Genomic DNA, 7897 nt, shown 5'->3' with positions numbered 1-7897 from the left:
TCTGAGTGTTTCTAAGCCTCCACAATCACGAAGCGTTTGTTTTCAGAGGTTCCTTCGGGCACCTTTGGAGCTTCCTCAACTGTGAACCTTTGAAGACACAGAGTTGTGAGGTAGAAGAACATTTTCTGTTGCCATCTCTTGAAGTCAATACCCGTGAATTTTTTGGGTTTCTCCGCTGGTTCCATAGATTGCAGAGCATTAGTATGACTCATCGTGGCAATACTAGTTGCCTCCATAGTCGTTCTAGCATCATGCATTTGACTATCTATCGTCATTTTCCTATCACCACAAGACAGTACCTTAAGTATATCAAAATACTTATTAAAAATTGCAGCAACTTTAAACACTGCTTGTTTCTAGTTTAACGATGAAGTTTTTATGACTTCCAATCGTCAACCGAGTGATCTTTAACTTGTGATGAAGATTTTGTTTCTTCAAATCACTAGTTAAGTTCAAACGGAGTAGAAAGATAAAAGCTTTAATCTCCAGAAACCAAGCTATACAGATTCGAAAAGAAAAAACTTTAGTGAAAAAAATATTTCACCAAACAAGCAAAAAAAAAATTCTTTTTTCTAAAAATTATTCTTTAAGATTGTTGTCTTTCAACGTTTTTTGGTACAAGAATCTGTAATTTGACACAATAACTTCAACACTAGTTCAAGTTTAAAACAAGAACACTATGAAGTACAACAACACCCTCAACATGATCAAAGTGATCTTTCTAAGAAGTGTGTTTTATTTTTTCAGAAATTAAGATAAAACAGAAATGTAAAGCCAAGTCCCCCGACTTCACGAAGTGTCCTTAAGGAATAATTCCCCTCACTGTACCCAAGGTTTTGAAATCTTTCTCCCAGGATAAAATGGTTTTCAATCCAACTATAGTGATACCTTAAATAATTGGATTCGTCGAAAACGATTTGATTGATCACAGGAATGTTTTGAAGACAAGAAGATTTTGTATTTCAGAAAAATTTCCATACCAAAACCTGTGGACAAATGCAGGTTTATATAGCCATCAAGTGCCCCTTCCGGAAGCTGGCAATGGTTCATCCGAAAAGGTGTATCCTTTGGAAGAGTCATGTCTGTTTATTCGAAACATTGTGTCTTTTTCTGAACAGACACAACTATCTGAATAGTCACTCCTTTTCCAAAACAATATGTCTTTTCATAAAAAATTATGTCCCTCCATTTTCCATTCACACCGATTGAACCCAACCATTTGCCCATCAATAATTCTATTCAAGGAAAATACTGTGTCGGCTTTGGACTTTGTTAACACTATAACACATCAACAGGATCATATATGATAATTCATCGTCAAAATAAGTACTATTTATTAAAAAGAATATCTCAAAATACCTGTTACTTTAAGACATTCAAGACAACAGTTAGTATGCTTTTTCAACTATACACTTAATTATGGTCTATCTTCTTAATAGTGTTTAGTTTTTAAGAAATATTTATTAAATAAAGATAGTTTAACATAATTTTTGTTAAGGTGATATATTTTGAGACGGGGTAGTATAGTTAGTTTTACTGGAGAATAAAGTTAAACTCCACCCTTCACTAGCTATAATATTTTAGTGTTCCAGAAAAGTTCAAAGTTGGAAAAGTCATCAATCAACTTGTATGTAGTATCAAGACTTCATTAGCATAATAATTGTGACTTTAAATAAAGGGGCATGCCAGATAAAATAATAGCTAAGCCTACAATTTAGAATTTTTAACTAGACAATGTCTCTCTATATATACGTATCTTAAATTAACTAATAGTGCATGCATCAATGTTCATTCGTCTTAATTAATTAATTCCTTCCAACAGAATGGAGATTCAATTCACTAACTTTGTTGCATTTTCGCTCTTTCTCACCAGCATCATTCTTCTACTCAAAAAATGGAAAACCCAAAAGCTAAACTTACCTCCTGGCCCATGGAAATTACCTTTTATTGGAAGCCTACATCACTTGGCAGTGGCAGGTCCTCTTCCTCATCACGGCCTAAAAAATCTTGCAAAACGCTATGGGCCGCTCATGCAATTACAACTCGGAGAAATTCCTACCGTCATCATTTCGTCCCCCCGAATGGCGAAGGAAGTACTTAAAACTCACGACCTCGCTTTTGCAACGAGGCCGAAACTTGTTGTGGCTGACATCATACATTATGATAGTACAGATATAGCATTTTCTCCATATGGCGAATATTGGAGGCAAATTCGTAAAATTTGCATACTCGAACTCCTTAGTGCCAAGATGGTCAAATTCTTTGGGTCAATTCGCCAGGATGAGCTGTCGAAGATGGTCTCATCTATACGAACCATGTCAAATCTTCCCGTCAACCTCACAGACAAAATATTTTGGTTTACAAGTTCGGTAACTTGTAGATCAGCTCTGGGAAAAATATGTGGTGACCAAGACAAATTGATAATTTTCATGAGGGAAATAATATCATTGACAGGTGGATTTAGTACTGCTGATTTTTTCCCTACATGGAAAATGCTGCATAATGTTGGTGGTTCGAAGACTAGACTGGTGAAGGCTCATCGTAAAATCGATGAGATTTTGGAAAATGTAGTGAATGAGCACAAACAGAATCGAGCAGATGGCCAAAAGGGTAATGGCGAATTTGGTGGTGAAGATTTGATCGATGTTTTGCTAAGAGTTCGAGAAAGCGGAGAAGTTCAAATTTCCATCACGGATGACAATATCAAATCAATATTAATCGTAAGTTTTCTATATCAAGCTTAATACGGTAACCTGAAAGATTAACATGAATTCGCTATAAAGGATTTATTACATTTATAGTGTGAAAATTAGTTATAACTTAAAGTCGTATTTTATTCAATTTTCTTCATCATGTAGGACATGTTCTCCGCGGGATCTGAAACCTCATCGACAACTATAATTTGGGCATTAGCTGAAATGATGAAGAAACCAAGTGTTCTAGAAAAGGCACAAGCTGAAGTGAGACAAGTCTTGAAGGAAAAGAAAGGTTTTCAACAAATTGATCTTGATGAGTTGAAGTACTTGAAGTTAGTAATCAAAGAAACTCTAAGGATGCACCCTCCAATTCCTCTGTTAGTCCCTAGAGAATGTATGGAGGATACAAAGATTGACGGGTACAATATACCTTTCAAAACTCGAGTCATAGTTGAGTCATAGTTAATGCATGGGCAATTGGACGAGATCCTGAAAGTTGGGATGACCCTGAAAGCTTTTCCCCAGAGAGATTCGAAAATAGTTTTATTGACTTTCTTGGAAGTCATCATCAATTCATTCCATTTGGTGCGGGAAGAAGGATTTGTCCGGGAATGCTTTTTGGTTTAGCCAATGTTGGACAACCATTAGCTCAATTACTTTATCACTTCGATTGGAAACTCCCTAATGGACAAAGTCACGAAAATTTTGACATGACGGAGTCGCCTGGAATTTCTGCAACAAGAAAGGATGATCTTGTTTTGATTGCCACTCCTTATGATCCTTGACTGTATCGAGACAGTTGTAGAAATAAAAAGAAAGGAGAAAATAGAAATGGCTGCTGCTTCAAGGTCATTTTTGTTGGGAGAAATTTCAAACTTCATCAACGTAACTATATATAGTGTTTGCTAGAGTTGGTTTATTTACCATTCTATATCGTCTTTGGTGTACTCAATAAATTGTTTGGTATATTATATTACAAATAATGGATTTTCATTTTCATGTTAGTTGGTGAGTTCCGTTAATATAAGAGCAAATTTGGACCAAGTATTGGACGTTAAGGACATTTTGTGCTAAAGTATTAGCCACATACATGTTGTCTTTCGGGTACACAAAATCTGTATTTTCACAACACTACTTCAACACAAGTTCAAGCATAAATCAAGAACACTTATGAAGTTATCCAACACCTTCAACACAAGATCAAAATGATCTTTCAAAGAAGTATATTTTCAGTTTCTTAAAGAAAAATAGATGAGCCAGAAGAAAGCCAAGTCCTCCGAATTTACGGAGTGTCCTTAAGGAAATAATTCCCCTCAAGTACCCGAGGTTGCGGAATTTTCCTCCCAGGATAAAATGGCTTCACAACTAGAATGTAGCGGTACCTCAAACTTTCTGGTTTTCTTCGAACTCACTCAATGGCACACAGAGTTTGTAGAAGCAAGAGAATATTTTTCTTATGCAGAAATTTTTCATACTAAACCTGTGGAAAAAATGCAGGTTTATATAGCCATAAAGTGCCCTTTCAAAAGGTGGCAATGGTTCATCCAAAAAGGTGTATCCTTTGGAAGAGTCATATCTGTTCATTTGAAATAATGTGTCTTTTTTCTGAACAGACACAACTATCCGAACAGTCACTCCTTTTCCAAAATGACGTGTCTTTTCCTCAAAAGGTTGTGTCCCTTCATTTTTCATTCACACCAATTAAACACAACAATCCCCCATATGAATGGGGAATGGCTATTCTTTGTAAAACTTTACGGACAAGTATGTGATCATCAAGCAAAGACTGATTGCATCTGGATAAGTGGATTTCCCTTTGAACTTTTCGTAGTGAACATACATCGGTTGCACTCGGTCAATCGATATATTTGATATCTTTGAACCGTCGAGCTTTAATGTACACCTAGATAACACATGGCATACAACTAGCATTTTACCATTTATGGTTCTCACAGTTTTGTTCGATTCAACCATGAACGCGTCCCGATCTTATGAGAGCTTAGAGAATAGGCCTTTACTAACATTCTCCTTGAATCGGCTTCGACTTCATCCTCACATAGGTGATTTCTAAACTTTCAATCCTATAGATTAAAATATTTGGTCAAATCTGCCAAATTTAGATAATTATTAAAAGACTTCACACCATAAGTTTTATCCTTGTTTACTAATCATTGTCTACATCATGAGAATGGGTTGGGTATATTGACAATGTTAAACCTGTCAGACACAATTTTGTTTGATCTCCTTGAACCTAGCTCTTGGGATCTCCAGTCTGCTAGGTAGAGTTACCGTCATGATGACTTGTCCTAGGACGTAAACCCATTCCCTCGGATGTCCTCTCAACTCCTTCTATAGACAGGCCTTTTGTAAGTGGATCCAACACATTATCCTTTGACTTTACATAGTCACAGTGATAATTCCACTCGAGAGAAGTTCTTTAACGATATTATGTCTTCATCTTATATGATGAGATTTACCGTTTTACATCATGCTTCCTGACCTACCTATTGTCGCTTGGCATCGCAGTGTATACATACTAGTGCCACTGGTTTGGGCCAATAAGGTATATCTTTTAAGAAATACTGGAGCCATTTTGCTTTTTCACCATCTTTATCTAACGCGATAAATTATGATTCCATCGTAGAACGAGCAATACATGTCTGTTTGGATGATTTCCAAGAGACTACTCTTCCGCATATTGTAAATATGTATCCACTTATGGATCTTACTTCATTTGAACCGATGATCCAGTTTACATCACTATATCCTTCAAGTACCGCAGGATATTTATTATACTGCAAAGCATAGTCTTGGGTGTATTTAAGATATCCTAAAACTCTTTTCATTGCCATCAAATGAGTTTTATTGATATTACTCGTGTACCGACTCAACTTACTAATAGCGCATACTATGTCTGGTCGTTTACAATTCATTATATACATTAAACATCTCAATACTCTTTCGTACTCTAATTGTGAGTCACTTTCGTCTTCATTCTTTTAAAGTGCGAAGCTCACATCCAATGGAGTTTTGGCAATAGCAAATTCCAAATACTTGAATTTTTCAAGTACTTTTTTGATATAATGAGACTGTGACAATGCCAATCCTTGTGGAGTTCTACGAATTCTTATTCCTAAGATCACGTCCGTAACTCCAAGATCTTTCATATCAAACTTGCTCTCGAGCATTCGCTTTATGGCCTTTATGTCAGAAATGTCTCTACTGATGATCAACATATCATCTACATATAAACAAACAATGACTTGGTGATTTGGAGTGTCTTTAATGTAGACACGCTTATCACATTCATTTATCTTGAACTCGTTTGCCAACATGGTTTGGTCAAACTTCGCATGCCATTGTTCAGGTTTTTGTTTTAGTCCATATAGTGACTTTACAAGTTTACACACCTTATTTTCTTTTTTTAAAACCACAAAACCCTCGGGTTGTTCCATATAGATTTCTTCCTCCAATTCTCCATTTAGGAATGTTGTTTTACATCTATTTGATGGATTTCAAGATCATATACCACCGCCAAGGCAATTAACATTCGAATCAATGTTATCCTTGTTACTGGCGAGTATGTATCAAAGTAATCAAGGCCTTCTTTCTATTTGAATCTTTTTACTACAAGTCTTGCCTTGTATTTGTCAATAGTACCATCCGCTTTCATTTTCCTTTTGAAGATTCATTTAGAACCTAAAGGTTTATTTTCCGGAGGAAGATCAACTAACTCCCATGTATGGTTTCTTAAGATTGAGTCAATCTTACTATTGACTGCCTCTTTCCAAAAGGATGAGTCTGACAATGACATCGCTTCTTTAAAAGTTTAAGGCTCATTTTCTAAGAGAAATATTACAAAATCTGATCCAAAGGAAGTTGACATTCTTTAACGTGTACTACATCTTGGATTTTCATCATTATGTACATTCTCACTTGGTTCATCTCTAGTTCGTTTAGACCCCCTACTAGACTGTTCATGTCTAGTTTTATACGTATAAATATTTTTAAAAAATTCAGCATTATCTGATTTAATTACCGTATTTTCATTGATATTCAGATGTTCGGATTTATAAATCCAAAACCGACATGCTTTGCTACTTTTAGCATATTATATGAACCCGCAGTCCATTGTCTTAGGTCCTATCTTTACCCATTTTGGCATAGGTACTTGGACCTTCGCTAGACACCCCCACACTTTGAAATATTTCAAGTTGGGTTTCCATCCTTTTCATTTTCATATAAAATTGATTGTGTCTTACTATGGGGAACTCTATTGAGTATTCGGTTAGCTGTAAGGATAGCTTTCCTCCACAAGTTTTGCGGTAAAGCTAAACTTATTAGTAAGGCATTCATCATTTTCTTTAAGGTTCGGTTTTTCTTTTTTGTAATTCCATTAGATTGAGGTGAACACAGGGTTGTAGTTTGATGGACAATTCTATTCTCTACACATATTTGCGCAAAGGGAGATTCATATTCCCCACCCCTATCACTTCCCATCGTTTTGATCTTTTTCTCTAACTGATTTTCAACTTTAGTTTTATATTGCCTAAACGCATCTATTGCTTCATCCTTACTATTTATCAAATAGATATAACAATATCTACTGCAATCGTCAATAAAAATTATAAAATACTTTTTTCCACCACGAGATGGTGTTGACTTCATATCACAAATGTGAGTGTGGATTAAGTCTAAGGGATTGGAATTCCTTTCAACGGACTTATACGGATGCTTAGCATACTTTGATTCCACACACGTTTGGTCTTTTAATTTATTGCACTCAAAGTTTGGCAAAACTTCTAAGTTAATCAGTTTTCGCAATGTTTTGTAATTAACATGGCCTAATCGTTCATGCCATAAATTATAAGACTCAAGCAAGTAAGAAGAAATTGAACTTTTATTGATTTCAACATTCATTACATTCACTTTGAATAGGCCCTAATTGAAGTAGCATTTTCCTACATACATTTCTCCTTTAATAAGTACAATTTTTTCGAAAACAAATACACATTTGAATCCGTTCTTGTCTGGAAGTGACTCAGAAATCAAGTGATCTTTCTTAACTCCGGTACATACAGGACATTGTTGAGTGTCAACACTATGCCTGAAGTCATTTTCAAGCATACTTTTTCTGTTTCTTCTGCTTTAGCAGTAGCAGAGTTAGCCATGAAGATCTTTCCTTCCCCTTGATCTAGAGC

The 7897-nt window shown here is 35.6% G+C and overlaps 1 pseudogene; it reads left to right on the top strand.

Annotated features, from left to right (window-relative positions):
* The first annotated feature begins 1769 nt into the window (after positions 1-1769).
* On the top strand, positions 1770-3740 carry LOC107860937 (annotated as a pseudogene).
* The last annotated feature ends 4157 nt before the right edge of the window (positions 3741-7897 follow it).

This window comes from Capsicum annuum, chromosome 2, assembly GCF_002878395.1.
Source record: "Capsicum annuum cultivar UCD-10X-F1 chromosome 2, UCD10Xv1.1, whole genome shotgun sequence".
Lineage (NCBI taxonomy): Eukaryota > Viridiplantae > Streptophyta > Magnoliopsida > Solanales > Solanaceae > Capsicum > Capsicum annuum.
This window is presented reverse-complemented; position numbering and strand designations above follow the sequence as displayed.